Genomic DNA, 24,758 nt, shown 5'->3' with positions numbered 1-24,758 from the left:
TCTCTTCAGCCTTGAAAGACAACGTTTAAGGGGTGATTTGATCAAAGTGTATAAAATCATGCATGGGATAGAAAAGGTGGATAGAGAAAAATATTTTCTCTATCACACAATACTAGGACGAGGAGGCACTCCCTAAAGCTCATAGGTATGAAAGCGAGGACAAATAAAGGGAAATATTTCTTCACCCAGAGGGTCGTTGTTTTATGGAATTCACTTCCAGAAGAGGTCATGACAGCTGTCAGTCTGGATAGCTTCAAGGCAGGATTGGACAGATTCATGGATGCCAAGTGTATCGGTGGTTATTGAAATGGATGTCCAAGTGCCGCCTCTATGCTGGTTGAAGCAAGCAGGATTCCTTTGGGTCCCATTTGTTGGGGGTCAAGGGAAAGGGAGGGTCTTGCCTTCTCTTTCTACTCAAGATGCCCATGGACAATTGGTGGGCCACTGTGGGACAGAGAATGCTGGACTTGATGGGCTTTGGCCTGATTCAGCATGGCTCTTCTTATGTTCTTACGTTCTTAATTATGCATTTATGCTCTTAGAAATGAGGAGAGGTAGACTTTAGACACGCTAAGGTTAAAGTTTTTGGGGTTTGGGGAAGAAACCACAGAGTCAGGTATGGCATTCCAGGCACTGATTGCTCTGTTGCTGAAGTTGCATTTTTTGCAGTTAGAGTTTGGAGTGGTTTACATTGTGTGAATCTATTGTGTGCTCATGTATTGTTGTGGTTGAAGCTGAAGTAGTCATTGACAGGTAGTGTTGGGCGAACCAAACCTGCAAAGTTCGGGTTCGTATCGAACTTTGCGCAGTTCAGTATACTGAACCCGAACCCGAATTTTTGCAAAAGTTCGGCAAAAGTTCAGGTTCGGGAGAGCGCCAGGAAATGCCGCCGCCCAGCTGTCACCTTCCGAAACAGCCGGGGAGCTGTCAGCCAGTCGGGAGGCGAAAAAGGAGGTGGGGAATCCCACGAGGAGATTCCAGGGGCGGAGCTTTGACGTCACTGAGACATCCTTCCTGGCCGGCTGAAACGGGAACTCCAGGAAGGACGTCTCAGTGACGTCAAAGTTCCGCCCCTGGAATTCCTTCATGGGATTCCCGACCTCCTTTTGAGCTTCCCGACCGGCCGACAGCTCTCGGTGGCCTCCCGAACGCCGAACCTGGAAGTTCGGCAAAGTTCAGGTTCAGGTTCGGGTTTGGGTTCAGGAGAGCGCCGGGAAGCACCCCGACTGCTCTGGAAGGTGACAGCTGTGCGGCGGCACTTCCTGGCTCTTTCCCAAGCGCCAAACTCGAAAGTTCGGCAAAAGTTCGGGTGCCAAACCCGAACTTGTTTAAAAATTCGGGTGCAGAACCCGAACTTCATTGGGTTTGCCCAACGCTATTGACAGGTCATTGTGGCAGATGGGCCACTGTGTGACACAGAATGCTGGACTCGATGGGCTTTGGCCTAATTCATCATGGCTCTTCTTATGTTTCTCCTCAATCCTTCTCTTCATTAGCCTCCCACACCTAGCTCCCTTAACCATTCATCATACAATTTAGCCTTCAGACAAAATATTTTTTGTTGCTCTTCTCTGAATCCTTTTAGGGTTTCGGTGCCTTTTAGGGTTTCGGACCCTCTAAGCCAGTGTCTCCCAACCTTGGCAACTAGAAGATATTTGGACTTCAACTCCCAGAATTCAAATCATCTTCACCACAGACTACGTTGAAAAAGCAATCCGTGATCTCAAACCTTCCCTATCTGTCGGTCCAGATGGTCTTTGTGCATACTTCCTAAGAAAACTCTCATCTGCCATAGCTGAACCCCTAAGCATTATCTTCCAAAATTCCTTCATGACCAGCACTCTCCCCAAACTGTGGTTAAAAGCAGTAGTCATCCCCATCTTCAAAAAAGGAGACCCATCACTAGTTGACAACTACAGACCAATATCACTATGCTGTGTACCTTGTAAAATCATGGAATCAATTATAAATCGTTCAATCACTCTTTACTTAGAATCTAACAACCTACTATCAAAAAAACAATGTGGATTCAGAAAGAAACTATCCTGCAACCTACAACTACTCCACTGCAAAAACATCTGAACTACCCACCTTGATCAAGGAAAATCCATCGATGCAATCTATATCGACTTCTGCAAAGCCTTTGACTCAGTGGTTCACGACAAACTTCTCCTAAAACTCAAATCCTATGGCATCTCAGGTCTCCTCCACAACTGGATTACCGCATTCTTGTCAAACAGACAACAAGTTGTCAAAATCGGAAGCGCCATTTCCTCCCCTGTCACTGTCAAAAGCGGCGTTCCCCAAGGCAGCGTACTAGGTCCTACTCTTTTCATCCTATACATCAATGACCTCTGTGATAATATCGTAAGCAACTGTGTACTTTTTGCCGACGATGTGAAACTTTTCAACACCACTGACAACACACTCACTCTCCAAAAAGACCTTGACTTCGTTTCAGATTGGTCCAACACCTGGCAACTTCAAATATCAACCAACAAATGCTCTACCCTCCACATCGGCAAAAAGAATCCAAACCACATATATGAACTGAATAAACAAATCCTCACTACCAACCAACACTCAGTAAAAGACCTTGGAATACTAATATCAAATGACCTAAGTGCTAAAGCCCACTGCAACAATATCGCCAAAAAAGCCTCTAGAGTTGTTAACCTGATCCTACGCAGCTTTTGCTCCGGCAATCTCACACTACTCACAAGAGCCTACAAAACCTATGCCAGACCCATTCTCGAATACAGCTCATCTGTCTGGAACCCACACCACATCTCAAACATCAACACTCTCGAAAACGTCCAAAGATACTTCACCAGAAGAGCCCTCCACTCCTCCACTCGAAATAGAATACCCTACGAAAATAGACTAACCATCCTGGGCCTTGAAAGCCTAGAACTACGGCGCCTAAAACACGATTTGAGTATTGCCCACAAGATCATACGCTGCAACGTCCTTCCGGTCAACGACTACTTCAGCTTCAACAGCAACAACACAAGAGCACACAACAGATTCAAACTTAATATTAATCGCTCCAAACTTGACTGTAAAAAATATGACTTTAACAATCAAGTTGTCGAAGCGTGGAACTCATTACCAGACTCAATAGTGTCAACCCCCAATCCCCTACACTTCTCCATTAAACTCTCCACGATTGACCTCTCCAGATTCCTCAGAGGCCAGTAAGGGGCGTACATAAGTGCACTGATGTGCCTATCGTCCCCTGTCCAATTCTCTTTTCTTACCTCTTTTATCTTATATATTCTCTCCTCTATATATATTTTCTTCCTATCCACTTCTCTTCTTTTTTACTTCCTATCTTTATATATATTACCTAATGTCTACTCTCTCTCATATGTATTGTATATTGGACAAAGAATAAATAAATAAATAAATAAAATAAAATAAATTCCCCAGCCAGCAAATGCTGGCTGGGAAATTCTGGGAGTTGAAGTCCAAATATCTTCAAGTTGCTAAGGTTGGGAAACACTGCTCTAAGCAAATCCACCCTTTATTCCGGCTGTCTCAATTCTTTCTGGATGGCCGTATAGGCTGACAGCCCAGCTACAAATCACCCTACTTTTTTTTTTTTTTTGCAGCTCTAGGCTGGATGTGCTGAGGATCAATCAATGGTCCAGGTGGGAATTTTTTATCTGTAATCACACCATTTTTTCTCTTCCCCAGAGGCATCTTCTCAACAACGTGCTTCATCAGTTGCCCTATGAAGCATTTGAGAGAAACCCCAGGGGGGAAAGGTTGAGATTAAAACCAAGATCAGCCCCGATCGCCTGGTGGAAGCGAAGGGGGCGTGTCTTGTGTGGCAGGCCGGTTTCCCTGGAAGATGGCCAGCCTGGTTGCTTAGCAACTGCGTGATGGATTTAAAAGATGGAGCCAGCGTTCTGGGACATTTCAAAGAAGCCAGGATGGGTGGGTGGGTGGTGGAGAGAGCCACTGTTTGCCTTGGTTCATTTGTAAGGGGCCGAAATGGGGTCATTTCTATGGGTGCCAATTCCAAACCCCGTTCTTTGCTCTATCAAATATATTTGACTACAGATCACCAGCCCTTGACATCCTTCTTTTTAAACTTGGGTTTTGGGATTTGCAACTCTCCTTACTTCCTCTAACCACCCCAAAACCAATCCCCAACACAAGACCAGTCTCAAATATAAACTATTAAATGCTAGAAGTTTAGTCAACAAGATGTCTGAATTCCTCCTTCTACTTGACACCTCCAACTTTGATATAATTTTTATATGCAAAACATGGCTAAATGCTTCCTACCCAGACTCCATTATCACATCAAAAAACTACCATGTTTTCCGCTCTGACCATGAATCCCGCAGAGGTGGTGGAGTAGCTATATTCTACAAAAAAATCGCTGAACTTAAAAATCCTCAAAGTTGCACAGGGTCTATCGGTACCCGAAACTATTGTCTGTGATTTATCCCTAAATACCACAATTCGCTTCTTACTCTGCTATAGAGCCCCAGACTATGACATCGAACATGCTAACAAATTATCCACAAATAACAGAACCATTTTCCAATAGCGACCACAGCATGATAAACTTCAGTCTCAACCTAAGCCATACTATGATCCACCAAAATAATACAACACCAAAATTCAATTTCAAAAAAGCGAACTACGAACTCATTGAAGCCCACCTCTCATGGATATGATGACGAGAAGGCTGAATGATCAAAAAGAATCTGATTTTTACATTGTTTGGGACAAACTTTATACATGGATAGAAAACGGTATGAATATAATTAAATGTTATTGACATTTTTTACTATTGTTAGTGTTGTTGGTTTCTTTTCTTTTTTTACCAATTTAACTTTATGTTCATTAGAATATATAAATAAAGTTTCTTCTTTTCAATTAGAATATTAGTTTGATTTAAAGACTTAAGACTTTACCCTTTTTTCTGTATTAAAAATTGACTTCAAGAAAAGAGGGGTAATTGTAACCCCTAATATGTGTTTAAATGTTTGTAAGTTTGTATGTCTTTTTTATTCAAAATCAATAAAGTTTATTTTAAAAACAAGAAGCCCACCTCTCAACATTAAACTGGAAAACTCTATTCTCTGAATGCTACACTGCTGATGACCTCTACAACACATTCCTACTCGAAATGAAAATTATTATCAGACTTCAAGATCCCCGTTAGTTTGACTTGAGCTAATTCAGTAAAATCATCATTAGTTCTTTTATAGTTCTTATTTTGAAACATAAACTGTTTCAACTCCTACCCTCACAACATCGCAATACAGCACTACACATCAAGACAAGAATAGTTTTTTCCTGAACTGTCATTCACTCTGCTAAATAAATAATCCCCTCAACACTGTCAAACTATTTACTAAGTCTGCATTACTATTACTACTAATTTGTTCTCATCATTCCTATCACCCATCTCCTCCCACTTATGACTATATGACTGTAAGTTGTTGCTTGTATCTTTAAGATTTCTATTAATATTGATTGTTACCTGATGGCTTATTTGACCCCCTATGACAATCATTAAGTGTTGTACCTCATGATTCTTGACAAATGTAATTTTTTAAATGTACACCGAGGGCATATGCGCCAAAGATGAATTCCTTGTGTGTCCAATCACACTTGGCAAATAAAGAATTCTATCCTATTCTATTCTATTCTTTAGCGACTACCTAATTTAGTGACCATTCACAATTACATCAGTGATGAAAAGAAAAAACCTCTTGCAACCAGTCCTGAGATTATCAACCTTCACAGACTTGTAAATCAGAGGAACCCAAAAGTATGATGATAACCACAGGTGGTTTCACTTAGCACCTGTTCTGCCGGCCTCTTTTAACTGCCCGTAATTACAGGGTAATTAGTCCAGGAAGACACACACCACACGATAAAAGGAAAACCCAAAAGTTTTTATAAACAGAAAAACAGAAACAGCTCCCTTTTTAAATGTCAACAGGATTTTCTGGTACACACAAGGCACAGGTTAAATGCAATCCAATTGCTCACCCAATAACTGGGAAATTGAGTCCAATTCTAAAGTCCAGAGAGTCCACACACAATCTTGAACAGCACAAAAACCAAGATCTTGACGAAACAATGAATCAGATAAACTGCCACAAGGTTAAACCAGCACGCTGTTCTTTTTATCTCTAGCACTAATTACAGCAGCCCCACCCAACCACAGGTGGCCTCATTTTCTCTTGTAATAATCCTTCAGTTGTTGTCTCCTATGCATCACTCTACGCATGCGTGGACGTGTCATTAATTCTTGTTCAGAATCCAAGGATGATACAGATGATTGATCTCCTCCTGGGCTGTCGGCCAAACTCCCCTCTTCCCTGTCACTCACGCTTCCTTGGTCAGAGGAGGCTTCGTCGTCAGATTCCATCGGGAGCAAAACAGGCCTGCGGCATGTGGATGTTTCCCCCACATCCACCTGCAAATTCCTTGGGGCAGGAGCTGAGCCAGAGCTAACCACAACAACACCCACTTTGTTTAATGACAGAGTTGCTGGACTCAATTGTGATTAGTTAAATGAGGACTGCTTGTAAATGAGCCACTTGTTCAAATTGATAGCAAAGGGTTTGGATAGAACCCAGTAAAATAAATCATTGCCTATTTGACAATGTTTTTTCCTCTACTCTTGGCCCCTGGTATGTCTGGCTCAGAGGTAGAAAGCTTTTGAACATGGAAGTTCCATTTCCTTATAACAGGGGTCCCCAACCACCGGGCCGCGGACCAGTACCGGGCCGCGGGGCATATTGCACCGGTCCGTGGAGTCAGCAGCTGCCGGCCCTCATGCCGCCACCCCCTCCCTCCAGCGCTTCGCCTCCCGCCAGGCAAGAGGCCTCGGGAGGCAGGTTCTGCCGGCCACAGGACGATGGATGGGACAGAGGGGCGGGAAGGACCGAGAGGCTCAAGCCTCTTTTGGCTTCTGCCGCGGGGCACTTTTGCGTTTTTGGCTGGGGGGAGGCAGGAGGGCCAGCCTGACCCCCTCTCTCCAGCGTTTAGCTCCCGCTGGGCAAGAGGGCTTGGGAGGCAGGTTCTGCCGGCCACAGGACGATGGCGGGAAAGAGGGGCGGGGAGGACCAGCACCCCCATGCTTAATCACGCCCCAACCATGCCCCTTTCCGCCCCCACTGGGCCATAGAAAAATTGTCTTGCTGAAACTGGTCCCTGGTGGAAAAAACGTTGGGGACCACTGCCTTATAATGGCCAAGGGGGTCTCCCAGGCACCTAAAACTATAAATCAGTCTGATAAATTATTCCACATAGGAGATTTATTTATTTATTTGATTAAATTCTTCCCAGTAATTCCGTAACTCAGAAGAAGTCAGCAGGGGAAACCACACAGAATCTTGTTTTCTTTTACAATTTTCTTCACAAAATTTGTAGTCCGGTCTGGTTGACAAAGGATTAGCGCCATCTAGTGACACAGAGTAGAATAAATCAGGAGGCGTCTGGTTTTTTCAACTGACAAATGGCATTAAAAGGCAGAAGCTTTTAACGTAGAACATAGAATAACAGGGTTAGAAGGACTTTGGATGTGTTCTAGTCCAACCCCCTGCTCAAGCTGGAGAGCCTATACCAGAGATGGCAAACCTTTATTCCCTCAGGTGGTGAGAGAACGTGGGCGCATGCTATCGTACATGTGCAAGTGCCCACACCCATAATTCAATGCCTGGGGAGGGCGGAAACAGCTTCCCCACCCCCTGGAGGCCCTCTGGAGGCTGAAAACAGCCTGTTTCCCAACTTCTGGTGGGCCCAGTAGGCTTGTGACAGCCCCGACCCTCTGGAAACAACTCCCCCCGGAGATTAGGACTGCCCCCACCCTCCTTGCCTTTTGTAAACTTTTGAAAACCCACCAATGTCATCAGGCATGGGGAAATTGTTCCGCTTTATGTTTGATTTGTTTGGACTGCATGATTGTTTCTTAATAAGGGTTTTAAATATTGCTTTTTAGTATTGGAGTGGGACGGCATACAAATCTAATAAATTGTTGTTGTTGTTGTTGTTGTGTCAATACAACACAGCAAACGAGATCACTATGCTGGATTTCGTACTTCATCACCAGTCGGGCGCTTCCCAAGCACCTAGGACTGCGTGATGTAGCGGCGAATTATGTTTGCCGATCTCAGTAAAGCGGCCTTTTGCAATTGACAGATGGAGATTTTGTCAATTCCGATGGTTTTCAAATGTCCGCTGAGATCCTTTGGCACTGCACCCAGCGTGCCAAGTACCACTGGGACCACTTTCACGGGCTTATGCCAGAGTCGTTGCAGCTCGATTTTTAGATCTTCGTATTTCACTAATTTCTCTAGCTGCTTCTCCGCAATTCTGCTGTCCCCTGGGATTGCGATGTCGATGATCCATAATTTCTTTTTCTCCACGATCACAATGTCTGGTGTGTTATGCTTCAGAATTCGGTCAGTCTGAAGTCGGAAGACCCACAGTAGTTTTGCTTGCTCATTTTCGACCACTTTTTCGGGCTTGTGATCCCACCAGTTCTTTGCCACTGCACAAGTTCCGGAACTACCATTTACCAGTGGCAAAGAACTGATGGGATAATAATAATAATAATAATAATAATAATAATAATAATAATAATAATAATAATAATAATAATAATTATTATTATTATTATTATTATTATTATTATTATTATTATTATTATTATTGTTGTTGTTGTGTTTCTCCCTCCCAAGGCTCCAAGGGCTTTCCTGGAGCCGGGGGAGGAAAGAAACGCCCTCTTCCATTTCCCTGGAGGCTCTCTGGAAGCCAAAAATGTCCTCCCAGAGCCTCTGAGCAAGCCAAAAATCAGTTGGCCGGCAAACATATGCACATTGGAGCTGAGCTAGTGCAATGGCTTGCGTGGCAGCAGATACGGCTCCGCGTGCCAGCTGTGGCACCCGTGCCATAGGTTGGCCATCAGTGCCCTATACTATTTTGGACAAATGGTTATCCAACAACTTCTAGAGGCAAGCCATTCCACTGATTAACTGTTCTCACTGTCAGGAAATTTCTTCTTAATTCTAGGTTGAATCTCCCATTAATGATGTTTCACCTGCTTCCATGAGCTGCTTTTTAATAAAACTTGTTAGCTGAACAAGATGCTTCCAGACATCTCCTGATTTCATGTCACTATAAACCAATGTTTCTCAACCCTGGCAACTTTAAGATGTATGGACTTCAACCCTCAAAATTCCTCAGCCAATTCGGAATCTTAGACTAACCCAGTGTTTCTCAAATAGTGGGGTGGGCCCGTCTGGGGGGGGGGCACAGAGCTATGCTAGGGGGGTGCATGACCCTGGGGAATGTGCTTTTTTTTTTTTTGCTGCAAGGAGTAGGGGTTTTTTTTTGCACCAAACAATAGCACTCAGCACAGAGCAGGAGATATGAAGTGCAGATAACAAAACCTTAAGAGACACCATGGAAAAATATTGAACAGGGATGAAAAGAAAGGAGGAGAGAGATGGAGATAATGAGGCAAACATAAGTCTCCCGAAAACTAAGATGAGGAAATATGACAAAGCATATGTAGCGCTTGGCTTCATTGTGACTACGGTGGGAGACGAGGAAAGACCGGTATGTTTACTGTGTCTAAAAATGTTGGAAGAGAACAGCATGAAATCAAATAAATTAAGGTGTCATTTAAACACATTACACCCCAATCACACTGATAAGCCGCTTGAGTTTTTTCAGCAAAAACGTACTGAATATTGCAAACAATCGTCCCAGTGGAGAGTTGGGGGGCGCAAAATGTTTACTTCTTCCTAAGGGGGGGGCGTAACAGAAAATAATTGAGAAACGCTGGACTAACCCAACTTTCCTCCTACAATGTCTACTGAGTATAGTAGTAGTAGTAACTGATTGGGTACTCTTGGGTCTCTTTTGCTTTTCAAGTCACCTATGGATTGGTAGCAAAGATCAAAAGAGATTTCTCATTTTGGTGATGTTTATTTATTTTTATTTTGTATTTTGTATTGTACAGTACATATTGGTGGAATAGAGAGATATAATAATACAGTATTTATACATATGATACTAGTCAAAGAGAAACATGAGGACAGGGACGGAAGGCACTCTGGTGCACTTATGCACGCCCCTTACTGACCTCTTAGGAATCGGGAGAGGTCAACAGTGGATAGTCTAAGGGTAAAGTTTTGGGGGTTAGGAGATGATACTACAGACTCAGGTAGTGAGTTCCATGCATCAACTACAGTACTTGGTTACTAAAGTTGTATTTCCTGCAGTTAAGTTTAGAACAGTTAGATAAAAGAGATTTTATTATTCTTTACATTGTCATAACCTTTTGTAGTAAGATGGTGAGGGAAAATTTTTAATTTAGAATTTTAAGAATTGCTAATAATGTATAAAATTAACATGTATAAAATGTATTAACATGTATAATGTATAAAATTTTTATACGGGGAGAGATAAGACCCTCCATGGAGCGAGTTATGAGAAAAGAAAAGTTTGTATATGATTGATTTTAAGCATTGTTGTTGTGTTTATAACTATACAGTATATTGTTTTATTTCATGATGGAGAAAATAAAAAAAATCTTATACTGAGAACGGTTTATTTTAAGTTTGTATCTGTTGTGTGCTGGTGTGTTGTTGTGGTTTATTTATTTATTTATTTATTTATTTATTTATTTATTTATTTATTAATTTATTGTTAGAGTTGGAAGGGACCATGAAGGCCATCGAGTTCAACCCTCTGCCCATGCAGGAACCCTATAGTACACCAGTCATGTGGCAGTTCAATCTTCTCTTTAAAATGTTCAGAGTGTTGGAGTTCACAACGTCCGCTGGTAGGTTGTTCCATTGGTTGATTGCTCTGACCGTCAGGAAGTTCCTCCTTATCTCCATGTTGAATCTCTCCTTGGTCAGCTTCCTACTGTTGTTCCTCGTCCGGCCCTCTGGTGCCCTGGAGAATAAAGTGATCCCCTCCTCTCTGTCACATCCCCTTATATACTTGTAGACTGCTATCATGTCCGCTCTGGCCCTCCTTTTCTCTAGGCTATCCATGCCCAGTTCCCTCAGTCTCTCTTCGTAAGTCTTGGTTTCCAGTCCCTTAATCATCTTGGTTGCTCTTTTTTGCACCTTCTCCAGAGTTTCAATGTCTCTTTTGAAGTGTGGTGACCAGAACTGAACACAGTACTCCAGGTGTGGTCTGACCAGGGCATAGTAGAGTGGTATTAAGACTTCCCTGGTCTTGGAGTGTATTTCCCTGTTGATGCAGCTTAGGATGGTGTTGGCTTTTTTAGCTGCTGCTGCACATTGTTGGCTCATGTTTAGTTGATTGGTTGAAGCTGAAGTAATCCTTGACAGGAAGGACGTTGCAGTAGATATTGACACTGAAGAGGCAGGAGACTGGCAGTGAGACTTCAACTCTTTATTGGTTTTAGTGAGCAAACATCAGCCCCTGCCAGCTTTTGGCAGGGGTTTAAATAGGGAGCCCTTTTGGGAAGGAGCCAATCAGAATTTTTCTGCTCTACTTCCTTATTCCTTCCTTATGGAGTGAAAACTTCCCAGCTTCTCAGGACATAACAGGTGAGATTTTTTTCCCCTTAAATCCTTGCTTGAAGAAAATATATTTGAGTAAACCTCTGTCATGGAAAATGGAAGGTTGAGGTTGATGACATCACCAAGAGTTACTTCCATTGCCAATTCAGCCTAAAATACAATGTCTTTCCTGTGCCAATTCAGAAAGCTCAGGCTGCCCCAGGAGTTGCTGTTATACAGTTCTATAGAGCAGTGTTTTTCAACCAGTGTGCCGCGGAACATGGTCAGGTGTGCCACGAGAGGGGAGAGAGAAAGAGAGAGAGAAAGAGAATGAGAGAGAGAGAGAAAGAAAGAGAAAGAAAAAGGAAGAAAAAGGAAGAGAAAGAAAGCAAGAGAGGGGGGAGAGAGAAAGAGAGAGAGAGAGAGAAAGAGAAAGAGAAAGAGAAAAAAGCAAGAGAGGGAATAAGAAAGCAAGAGAGAGAGGGGGGGAGAGAGAGAGAGAAAGAGAGAGAAAGAAAGCAACAGAGAGAAAGAAAGCAAGAGAGAGAGAGAAGGAGAGGAAGGGAGAGAGAGAAATGAGAGAAAAAGGGTAGAAAAAAAGAGAAATGAGAAAATGATTAATTGAGGCAGAGAATGAGAGGAAAGAGAGAGAAACAAGAGACAGAGAGAAGTGACTTTTGATTTAAAACATATGATAAAAAGCACCCAAAGAATAAGAGAGGAAAAAAACCCAGCCCTCACCTGTTTTGGGGAATGGTTCAAGAGTGTGTATACACACACACACACACACACATATATACTCAAGGGGGGGATAATATGTATAATATGTACTGTCATTTTGTGTCATTTTGTGTCATTTTGGTTGGTGGTGTGCCCCAGGATTTTGTAAATGTAAAAAATGTGCCACGGCTCAAAAAAGGATGAAAATCACTGCTATAGAGGAATGATTAAATTTGTTATTTGTTCTTCTATAATTGTGTGGCTTGATATCACAACCAAGCAGGACGGGTACGGATTTCAACAGATAGTTAGGACTGCAGAGAAAACAATTGCTACCAACCTGTCCTCCATTGAGGGCCTATATGCTGCATGAGCTAGAAAGAGGGCTGTGAAAATATCTATAGATATTTTGGACACAAACTGAGGAAGACTCAGCGAAATCGCACCATCGCAAAAACACAGAAGTCCGGAGGTGGGGTTTCGAGGACTTCCGTGTTTTTATGATGGTGCGATTTTGCCGAGGCTTCCCTCACTGGGAAACCCCACCTCCGGACTTCCGTTGCCAGTGGAGCGCCTGTTTTTGCGATCCTTGGATTCCCCTCCTGGGATTTCCCTACAGCATTGCAAAAACGCGGAAGTCAGGAGGTGGGATTTCCCATGGAGGGGAGCCTCAGGGGAATCCCAGAATCGCAAAAACGAGCACTTCGCTTGCAACGGAAGTCTGGAGGCGGGGCATTACAGAGGCGGCAGCGGCGGGTTCATAAGGTGAAAAAAGTTCATAAGAAGAGGCAAAAAAAATCCAAACCTTGTGTTTGTATCTTGAAAAGTTCGTATGACGAGGGTTCGTATGACAAGGTACCACTGTAATCTGGTCCTAAGCCCTGTAGAGCATTCTAGGTAATAATCTATATTTTGATGATGTCCGTCCATCGTGTTTGAGGAGGATCTGGACATCTAATGATTTGTGGGCCATGCACGATTTATTTATTTATTTTATTTATTTATTAGATTTGTATGCCGCCCCTCTCCGGAGACTCAGAGCAGCTCACAACAATTTGATTGCAGGTGGCTGGTAAGGTCTATATGGACACGAAATGTTCTGCCACATATTGGGCAGACATGTGTGGGCATCATTGTCACAGCATTTGCAGCCCGGGCTTTGCAGAGTGAATATTGTTATATCTTTGCATACCACCAATATGTACTTGACGAAACAAATAAATAAATAAAAGTAAATAAATACGTGCTCCGCAAATCAATACCTTAACTTGCGTTCGGAGACCAATCAGTAGCCAATGTAGCTCGTGGAGTGAGGGTGACTCACGTGTATACCTTGGAAAGCCCATGATGGCTCGCATGGCTGCGTTTTGGACTAGCTGCAGTCTCCGAATGTTCTTTAAAGATAGGCCCATGTAGAGAGCATTGCAGTAATTGAGCTAATTAATAGAACAGAACAGAATAGAATTCTTTATTGGCCAAGTGTGTTTGGACACACAAGGAATTTGTTTTGGTGCATATGCTCTCAGTGTACATAAAAGAAAACATAGACTTTTATTTATTTGTTTGTTTGTTTGTTTGTTTGTTTATTTATTTATTGTTAGAGTTGGAAGGGACCATGCGGGTCATCAAGTCCAACCCCCTGCCTAAGCAGAAACCCTACAGCATCCTAGCCAAATGGCAGTCCAATTGTCAAGAAACATGTGGTACAACACTTAATGATTGTCACAGGGGTCAAATAAGCAATGAAGAAACAATCAAAAGGATGATAGGAATGATGAGGAAAAAAACTAGTAGAAATAGAAGTGCAGACTTAGTAAAAAGTTTGACAGTATTGAGGAAATTATTTGTTAGTAGAGTGATGGTGTTCGGGGGAAAACTGTTCTTGTGTCTAGTTGTCTTGGTGTGCAATGCTCTGTAGCGACATTTTGAGGGTAGGAGTTGAAACAGTTTGTGTCCAGGATGTGAGGAGTCAATAAATATTTTCACCACCCTGTTATTGAGAGCATTTCACCGAGGCAGCCTTCGTCGGCGCCATCTTGGATCAATGAAATATGATCTACCTATCTATTAATATCTGCCCTAAGAATATAATGGAAGCATTCCGAAGAAGAAAGCTGTGAAAGAACATTTCCATCTCTGTGGATCACGGGCTGACATCAAGAAAATTCTTTTTAGCTCAGCAATCTTTGAGTCTCACAGTACTGTACTGTTCTTTCGGCAAGATAAGGCAGTAATTCTAGAAGTGAGGTTTATTTCTTTAGAAGAGGAAGTCCAATAAATGTTCTGACTTTAATCTTCAATCTTGGGTGGGAATTCCCAGTTCAGCCAAATACACATATAGAAGGAAATGAAACTTGATTTGGAAACCAGAAGAGCTTTTTTTTTTAGACTTTAGAGTTGTGCAAACAAAAATAATATCCCCAAGAAATAATTGCTATGCCAATTAAATGGGAGTAACTTCTCCCACCTCTAAAACATTTTTATTCTGTACATTTATTTTGATTCCAGAAGGTGCTAATCATATCTCCTTTCAAACCATTATTTTCAAGAACATTCGTAGATGCTTGGTATCTATCTTGGTATTTGTTTGTTTGTTTGTTTGTTTGTTTGTTTATCTATCTATCTATCTATCTATCTATCTATCTATCTATCTATCTATTTATTAGATTTGTATGCCGCCCCTCTCCGCAGACTCGGGGCGGCTAACAACAGTAAAAAGACAATATGAACAAATCTAATATTAAAAGTAATGTAAAAAAAACCCCAATTTAAGAAACCAATCATACATACAAACATACCATGCATAAATTTTATAACCCTAGGGGGAAGGGAAAATCTCAATTCCCCCATGCCTGACGACAGAGGTGGGTTTTAAGGAGCTTACGAAAGGCAAGGAGGGTAGTGGCAACTCTGATATCTGGGGGGAGTTGGTTCCAGAGGGTTGGGGCCCCCACAGAGAAGGCTCTTCCCCTTGGTCCTGCCAAATTACATTGTTTAGTCGACGGGACCCGGAGAAGGCCCACTCTGTGGGACCTAACTGGTCCCAGGGATTCGTGCAGCAAAAGACGGTCCTGGAGATATTCTGGTCCGATGCCATGAAGGGCTTTATAGGTCATAACCAACACTTTGAATTGTGACCGGAAACCGATCGGCAACCAATGCAGACTGCGGAGTGTTGGTGTATCATGGGCATATTTAGGAAAGCCCATGATAGCTTTTGCAGCTTCATTCTGCACGATCTGAAGTTTCCGAACACTTTTCAAAGGTAGCCCTATGTAGAGAGCATTACAGTAGTCGAGCCTTGAGGTGATTTATTTTTCATTTTATATTCTGTGTTTATATTACTATGAAGAACTCAAAGCAGCAAAATACCTAATACTTCCTCCTCCTCCTACTTCTTCTCAAAAACAACCCTGTGAGGTAGGTTGGGATGGGAAAGAGTGAGTGGGTTAGCAATGCCCAGCTGGCTTTCATGCCAAGGGTGGGACTAGATCAGTAGTGAGTTCTAAAAACCCATTACTACCAGTTCATGCATGCACTTGCGTGCACCTGCAATACTCCTGTGCATGAGCAGAAGCATCCTAGGTGGGTGGGTGGAGCCTCCTGCAGCTACCATTTTCTCAGAACCAGGCTGAACCAGGAGCAACCCACCGCTGGACTGGATGCCAGGCCTGGAAGCCTGTAGGTTGTCATCAATCTTTACCAAAGAATGTGTTCTGTCTGGGTCACTCCGGAAGCCAAGACCAACCCAAAAAGAGAATCCAGACACACTGGTAAAAGGCAAAGGCAGTTTATAAAATTCAAGAAAAACACAGGTAACAGAAAATGTCCTTACAAACAGGAAAACGCTGTATCTTCAAATATAACCACGAAGGCAAAAGTCCATGCAGCAATGCAGGATTCTTGCTGCCAAGATGAGGCTGTAGATAGCAGACCTACACCTCCCACGGGTCTTCCAAACTGCTGGGCCACAAGCCAGGAACAGAGACATCGAGAACAAAGCAGGACAACGTAACTCCAACTGATAACACTCCACATGGCTTCAAGGGCTTGCCTGCCTTTTAAACCCTGCTAAGGAGGACCACACCCAAGCCCAGCTGTTCCTAATTCAGTGCTGATAATACTTCTTTAATTTCTCCTTTCTTTGATCTGAACGTCTCTGTCACATGTCAATGACGGCTTGTGCTTCATCACCTAATGACTCCAAGCTACTGGCTGGGGAGAGCCCCCCCCCGGGGGCTCTCATGCTGTTCTCCTTCATCCCATTCCTGACTTTCCTCTCCCCCGTCCGACTGTTCAGCCCCCTCCTCTTCGCTGTCATCCTCCTCCGGGCATGGAGCCAGCAGAGACACAGCCGGTCCCCGAGCAGCCTCAGGCTGAACCACAACACAATGTGGAATGCCTGTCTTGGTAAATATTGATTATTTATTCAGCTCTCTGTTCTGCTTGATGTTAAGATTATTTACTCAGCTCTCCCTTCTGTTTGTCTGAGGTAAAAGTTAATTAAACATTCTTCTGTTTAGTTAGCAATCACACCTTGATATGATCTGTCTATATACTATATGTTATGTATTAACCATTAATCCTTTGTAACTAAATTAGTAAAGTTAATCTTTCATACTTGTATGCACAAGAAATTTGCTCTAAAAAAATAAATGCAAGTCCTGAGCAAGAGAGGTCTCTGATACTTGTTATGCTAGGCTATTGGCAATTAGCCCCCAGTGAGTTCGGAATAAGTTTCAAACACACACAATCAGTAGGAATAAATCAAGTTTATAAACATCTTGAAACACAAGCTTGGAGAGGAGTTCAATTTCTCTCACCCGAAAGTCCTTTGGTGCTGAAGCGTGCCAAAACAAAGGAGTAGATAAGGCAGCTGTAAATCCACCCAGCACACATGCCAAAAGTCCTCAAAGCTCTTTGACAATGAAATATCCAAAGTTCACTAGAGTCCTTGAATACAACGAACTCTCCATGCTGTTGCAATCTTCTTTCAGAATTCTCTCTTTCCCACGCGGATAAACGCCCACAGCCCACGCTTCCCAATGCCCTTAGTTGTCATGAACTCATTAGCATAATTACCCCTTAAACAGGTGTGCTCTCTTATCTTCTGAGACGCCTGCGCAACTGGTCCCTTCGTGCCACAAGCCTGTGCACACAGGCATCCACAAGTGGGTCCTCCTCTGATTCTGATGACTCCCTAATTGGAGCACTGACTGGTGGGCTGGCTACGCCCATCTCCCTGCCTATCTCCTCTTCCCCACTGTCTGCCTCTGACTGTGAGCCAGCTTCACCGTCCGATTTTGCTGGCACCAAAACAGGTCTCTGATAAACTGAGGATTCCCATAAATCAACATCAAAATTCCCAGCTGCAGGAGTTGGCCCAGAGCCAACCACAACAATACCCAGAAAGAAAAGGTCTTTGAACATAAGAGATTTCAGACCCAAAGAGAGGTTTTCCTAGCTTGGAACAGCTTTGCTCAGAAAACCATGTCTCTGTGTCTATGATTCCTTTAAAAAAAAAAAAATTCATTGTAATTTTTTAAAACCATAACAACCAAAAAAATACACATTTACAAAGTACAAAAACAAAACAACAACAACAACAACAACAACAACAACAACATCGTTACAAATAACAATCAATGTATAATTTACATCATCATGAGAGGAGAGAAAACATAACTTCTTCTGTTATTAAAGGTCTTTATATTCTGGCAAATACAACTATGAATCATTTTGGTTGTCCATATTTTATCTATAATAGATTATATGTATTCTTTGTTAGATATTTAGCTCCCTGAAGATCTTTATTTTTATATGTATATTGTACACATATCATACACAGTTTGTTATACCAAAAAACTAAACCAATTATTATTATCATATTTTAATTGGAACTTTCCGTGTCTATGATTCCTATAGAAGCAATCTTGGCATTGACGCTAGAACTCATAGACCCCTGGGTTCTAGCCCTAGATACTTAATTATTATATGAAATTACCTCTATGGCCTGGCTCACTTTCTAGACTCCTGATCAGGGATAACCATGGAAGATGGACAAAAAAGTCAAGAGAGCTCCATCTGCTTTTAAGTGTATCAATCACACTTTTTTTTCCTGATCAGATCCTGTGAACAGCTTTCTCCCAGTCATCTTTATTATCCTTCCCTGACACTATTTGTGTGTCTAAAGCCTTTTTAAATTACAGTGTTCAGAACTTCAGGACTAATCACTGGTGTTGTGGTTAGCTCTGGCCCAGCTCCTGCCCCAAGGACTGTGGATGTGGGGGAGACATCCACATGCTGCAGGCCTGTTTTGCCCCCGGTGGAATCTGATGATGAAGGCTCCTCTGACCAAGAAGACATGAGTGACAGGGAGGAGGAGGAGTGTGGCAGACAGCTCAGAAGGAGATCAATTATCTAGCTCCTCCTTGGATTCAGAATAAGAGTTGATGATACAGCCACCCATGCGGAGAGCGATGCATAGGCAACAACAACTGAGAGATTATTATCAAAGAAAATGAGGCCACCTGTGGTTGGGTGGGGCTGTGGTAATTAGTGAGGCTGCTATAAATAGCAGCCTGTGGGTTTGGCCATTGTGGAGGATTATCTGATCATTGTGTTTCGTGCCGGCTTTACTGACTTGGACTTTTTGTGTGCTGATTTTTCCTGCTTTGAAAGTAACCCAGAGCAAAGTGTGTTTCACTTTGTGAAAGAAGAAGGACTGTGAATTGCCTCACAGCTGCAAGCTAAGTATCTCAGAACTGATAAGGGACTTGTACAAATTACCAATTTGTTTGGAGACGAGTGCTCTTTGCTCTACCAAAAGAGTGCTCTGTTTATTTGCATTTTCGGTATAAAGAACATTGTTTTGAATTTTCAAACATGTGTGTGTCTGAAATTGTACCTGTGCATTTTTGGGGGGATTCTACCAGAGAGCTCGAAAGAACACCTGGGTTCTAGCCCTAGATAATTATTATATGAAATTACCTCTATGGCCTGGCTCACTTTCTAGACTCCTGATCAGGGATAACCATGGAGGATGGACAAAAAAGTCAAGATAGCTCCATCTGCTTTTAAGTTTATCAATCACACTTTTTATTTCCTGACAAGATCCTGTGAACAGCTTTCTCCCAGTCATCTTTATTGTCCTTCCCTGACGCTATTTGTGTGTCTAAAGCCTTTTAAAATTACAGTGTTCAGAACTGGGCATCACCCCTGTCTTCAGGACTAATCACTGGTGTTGTGGTTAGCTCTGGCCCAGCTCCTGCCCCAAGGACTGTGGATGTAGGGGAGACATCCACATGCTGCAGGCCTGTTTTGCCCCCGGTGGAATCTGAAGGCTCCTCTGACCAAGAAGACATGAGTGACAGGGAGGAGGAGAGTGTGGCAGACAGCTCAGAAGGAGATCAATTATCTAGATCCTCCTTGGATTCGGAACAAGAGTTAATGATACAGCCACGCATGCGGAGAGCGATGCATAGGCAACAACAACTGAGAGATTATTATCAAAGAAAATGAGGCTGCCTGTGGTTGGGTGGGGCTGTGGTAATTAGTGAGGCTGCTATAAATAGCAGCCTGTGGGTTTGGCCATTGTGGAGGATTATCTGATCATTGTGTTTCGTGACTGCTTTAATGACTTTGACCTTTTGTGTGCTGATTTTTCCCCGCTTTGAAACTAAACCAGGGCAAAGTGTGTTTCACTTTGTGAAAGAAGAAGGACTGTGAATTGTCTCACAGCTGCAAGCTAAGTATCTCAGAACTGATAAGGGACTTGTACAAATTACCAGTTTGTTTGGAGATGAGAGCTCTTTGCTATACCAAAAGAGGGCTTAGTTTATGTGAATTTTCATTATAAAGAACATTGTTTTGAATTTTCAAACGTGTGTGTGTCTGAAATTGTATCTGTGCATTTTTGGGAGGATTCTACCAGAGAGCCCGACAGAACAACTGGGAAATAAAATGCAAGGATTAGTCCCTGAGATTGGACCCAGCCTAAGATTGTTTTTCACAGTTGGCTCACGTTATGTTGACTACCAAGAATCATTCCAAGATAGAAACATAGAAACATAGAAACATAGAAGTCTGACGGCAGAAAAAGACCTCCTGGTCCATCTAGTCTGCCCTTATACTATTTTCTGTATTTTATCTTAGGATGGATCTATCTTTATCCCAGGCATGTTTAAATTCAGTTACTATGGATTTATCTACCACGTCTGCTGGAAGTTTGTTCCAAGGATCTACTACTCTTTCAGTAAAATAATATTTACTCATGTTGCTTTTGATCTTTCCCCCAACTAACTTCAGATTGTGTCCCCTTGTTCTTGTGTTCACTTTCTTTTTAAAAACACTTCCCTCCTGGACCTTATTTAACCCTTTAATATATTTAAATGTTTCGATCATGTCCCCCCTTTTCCTTCTGTCCTCCAGACCAGTGTTTTTCAACCAGTGTGCCGTGGCACACTAGTGTGCCGTGAGACATGGTCAGGTGTGCCGCGAAGCTCAGAGAGAGAACGAAAGCAAGAGAGAGAGAGAGAGAAAGAGAAAGAAAGCAAGAGAGAGAAAGAGCGAGAGAGAGAGATAGAGAACAAGAGAGAGAGAAAGAAAGCAAGAGAGAGAGAAAGAGAACAAGAGAGAGATAAAGAAAGCAAGAGAGAGAGAAAGAGAACAAGAGAAAGAAAGCAAGAGATAGAGAAAGAGAGAGAAAGAAAGCAAGAGAGAGAGAGAAAGAGAGGGAGGGAAGGAGAGAGAGAGAAAGACATAGAGGGAGGTAGGGAGGGAGAGAGAAAGAGCAAAAAAGAGAGGAAGGAAGGAAGAGAAAGAAAGAGGGATAGAGAGATAGAAAGAAAGAGGAAGGTAGGGAGAGAAAGAGGGAGAGAGAAATAGAGCGAAAGAGAGAAAGAGAGAGAATTTTTTTGTCCAAACTTTTTTTAGCCCTCCCCGCCCCGCTCAATGTGCCCCAGGGTTTCGTAAATGTAAAAAATGTGCCGCGGCTCAAAAAAGGTTGAAAATCACTGCTCCAGACTATACAGATTGAGTTCATTAAGTCTTTCCTGATACGTTTTATGCTTAAGACCTTCCACCATTCTTGTAGCCCGTCTTTGGACCCGTTCAATTTTGTCAATATCTTTTTGTAGGTGAGGTCTCCAGAACTGAACACAGTATTCCAAATGTGGTCTCACCAGCATTCTATATAGCGGGATCATAATCTCCCTCTTCCTGCTTGTTATACCTCTAGCTATGCAGCCAAGCATCCTACTTGCTTTCCCTACCGCCTGACTGCACTGTTCATCCATTTTGAGACTGTCAGAAATCACTACCCCTAAATCCTTTTCTTCTGTAGTATTTGCTAACACAGAACTGCCAATACAATACTCAGATTGAGGATTCCTTTTCCCCAAGTGCATTATTTTACATTTGGAAACATTAAACTGCAGTTTCCATTGCTTTGACCATTTATCTAGTAAAGCTAAATCATTTACCATATTACAGACGCCTCCAGGAATATCAACCCTATTGCACACTTTAGAGTCATCGGCAAATAGGCAAACCTTCCCCTATGTCACTCACAAACATATTAAAAAGAATAGGACCCAGAACAGACCCTTGTGGCACACCGCTTGTAACCTGACTCTCCTCAGAATACTCACCGTTAACAATAACTCTCTGAAGATTGTTTTTGCAAGCGATCTCTCCAAACCAGTTTCCCTCACCCAACATCTTTTGTAAGGCTTTTTTCCCAAAGTTTTAGTTATTTTATTTATATAACATATTAAAAATTCAATTTCCACCAAACAATCTTTTGTAAGTTTTGCAGAGCTGGATATCTCAGCTGAGTCTCAGGAGAAAGGAGGCTTAGAAATCAAACAAACGAACAAACAAATAAATATTCTCCAGGCTTTGAGAGTCAGCAGATTTCTGTTTTTAGGGGGATTACCTTGAGTGGGGGAACAATTGTTACACTGTCATTCTTTTCTTATTAATATTTAATAGACTGAACTCATTGATTTTTTTGACTATGTCACAAAGGTATTGGATGAAGGTGGCGCCGTGGATATTGCCTATCTGAACTTCAGCAAAGCCTTTGATACAGTGCCACATAAAGAGCTGATAAAAAGTTAGTGAAGATTGGACTTAATCCCTGGATAGTTCAGTGGATTTGCAGCTGTCTGAAGTGTAGACATCAGAGGGTTGTTGTTAATGGCGAGTATTCTGAGCAGAGCCTGGTTACAAGCGGTGTGCCGCAAGGGTCTGTTCTGGGTCCTATTATTTTTAATATGTTTGTGATTGACATAGGGGAAGGTTGAGTAGGGAAGGTTTGCCTATTTGTCTATGACTCTAAAGTGTGCAATAGGGTCGATATTCCTGGAGGTGTCTGTAATATGGCAAATGATTTAGCTTTACTAGATAAGTGGTCAAAGCAATAGAAACTGCAGTTTAATGTTTCCAAATGTAAAATAATGCACTTGGGGAAAAGGAATCCTCAATATGAGTATTGTATTGGCAGTTCTGTGTTAGCATGTTAGCAAAAACTTCAGAAGAGAAGGATTTAGGGGTAGTGATTTCTGACAGTATCAAAATGGATGAACAGTGCGGTCAGGCAGTAGGGAAAGCAAGTAGAATGCTTGGCAGCAGGAAGAGGGAGATTGTGATCCTGCTGTATAGAGCACTGGTGAAACCACATTTGTTCAGTTCTGGAGACCTCATCTACAAAAAGATATTGATAAAAATGAATGGGTCCAAAGACGGGCTACAAGAATGGTGGAAGGTCTTAAGCATAAAACGTATCAGGAAAGACTTAATGAACTCAATCTGTATAGTCTGGAGGGCAGAAGGAAAAGGGGGGACATGATCAAAACATTTAAATATGTCAAAGGGTTAAATAAGGTCCAGGAGGGAAGTGTTTTTAATAGGAAAGTGAACACAAGAACAAGGGGACACAATCTGAAGTTAGTTGGGGGAAAGATCAAAAGCAACATGAGAAAATATTATTTTACTGAAAGAGTAGTAGATCCTTGGAACAAACTTCCAGCAGACGTGGTAGATAAATCCACAGTAACTGAATTTAAACATGCCTGGGATAAACATATATCCATCCTAAGATAAAATACAGAAAATAGTATAAGGGCAGACTAGATGGACCAGGAGGTCTTTTTCTGCTGTCAGACTTCTATGTTTCTATGTTTCTAAGACATAAAGAAGAAACTGTCTAGAACTCTGACCTGGTTGGGACTATGAATAAGGAAAAACTGAGGGAAGGGAGGGAGAGGGTTAAGGGTAAAAAGTATGAAAATAAAAATATTAAAATAAATAGATAAATAAAAGGCTTCATTGGAGGAGGGATAGAAAATCTGTCCACCCTCCCCTTCCAGGAACATGTCTGCAGGTATGTTCAAATCAAAGGTCAGAGTTCAAATCGAAAGCAAACAATTTCCTCAAAGTTTACTTTCATTGATATTTCACGTGATTTTTTTCCAGAGGTTTCCAAGCCAAAACAAACAACAGGGATTATCATTTCTCTTCTTGTTTGGTTGCAAAAGTCTTCCGTCAAGGACATCACTGGGAATAATAAAACAAAGGCCTTCCCGGAAATTTGAGGTTGAGTCTTGCTGAGTTCGTGGTAGGGCATAAAACAGCATTAGACCTGAAGAAACGGAGCTAAAAAGATGGCTGGTTCTTCCTTCTGGTCCTTAATTGTTTTCCTGAGCATCTTCTCAGTATCTGGTGAGTCGACGAATCTACTTTTATTACGCTTGGCTCACTGTAGCCTTTTTTTTCCCCTATAACTCAAAAGTTGTGTTTATCTTACCTTTTTTTCTCCTTTCTAGCACTTTCTCCTACAAGCACAGGGGCTGCTCTTTTCCGATGTCCCTTTCTTATCATGTATCGTATCATGTACAGTGGTACCTCTACTTAAGAACTTAATTCGTTCCGTGGCCAGGTTTTTAAGTAGAAAAAATTGTAAGTCGAAGCGATTTTTCCCACAGGAATGTAAAAGCAAATAATGCATGCAAACCCATTAGGAAAGAAATAAAAGCTTGGAATTTGGGTGGGAGGAGGAGGAGGAAGAAGAGGAGGAGGACAGTTTGCTGCTGAAGGAAGAAGGTGAGGTGAGGGGAATCAAAGATTTCCAAAACTTTAAGGTTTAAAAGAAAAAAAAAGAGACGAGAAGGAGCATACACCTCCCTTCATTCGCTCTGGGCTGCCAAAGCCTCCTTAAGCACCACCGAAAGGCTCCTCTGGCAGCCCAGAAAAGCCTGAAATGGCTGGGATTAAAGGGGGAATGGCAGGAAACTGGTAGGGCCTTTGTGCTGCTCTCAAATTTCCCGGGAAATTTTTCCGGGATCGGATTCTTAAGTAGAAAATGGTTCTTAAGAAGAGGCAAAATATTTTGGAACAAAGTAGAGAATTGGATAAATGAAATAACAACGGAGAAGATAAAAAAAATCTCCTGAACTCTTTTTATTGGGTATTTCAAATATAAAGTATAAAAAAGAAACTTATTATTTAATA

General features: G+C 42.1%; 1 long non-coding RNA gene across 1 annotated transcript; it reads left to right on the top strand.

The window, feature by feature from the left end:
- The first annotated feature begins 11,515 nt into the window (after positions 1 to 11,515).
- Positions 11,516 to 23,910, top strand: LOC139164796 (uncharacterized). Its single transcript, XR_011558699.1, has 3 exons — positions 11,516 to 11,573; positions 13,254 to 13,317; positions 23,724 to 23,910. It is a non-coding gene; the product is annotated as an uncharacterized lncRNA (long non-coding RNA).
- Positions 23,911 to 24,758: the final 848 nt, after the last annotated feature.

This window comes from Erythrolamprus reginae, chromosome 1, assembly GCF_031021105.1.
Source record: "Erythrolamprus reginae isolate rEryReg1 chromosome 1, rEryReg1.hap1, whole genome shotgun sequence".
Classification (NCBI taxonomy): domain Eukaryota; kingdom Metazoa; phylum Chordata; class Lepidosauria; order Squamata; family Dipsadidae; genus Erythrolamprus; species Erythrolamprus reginae.
Note: the sequence above shows the minus strand (reverse complement) of the source record. Positions and strands in the feature narration are given on the sequence as shown.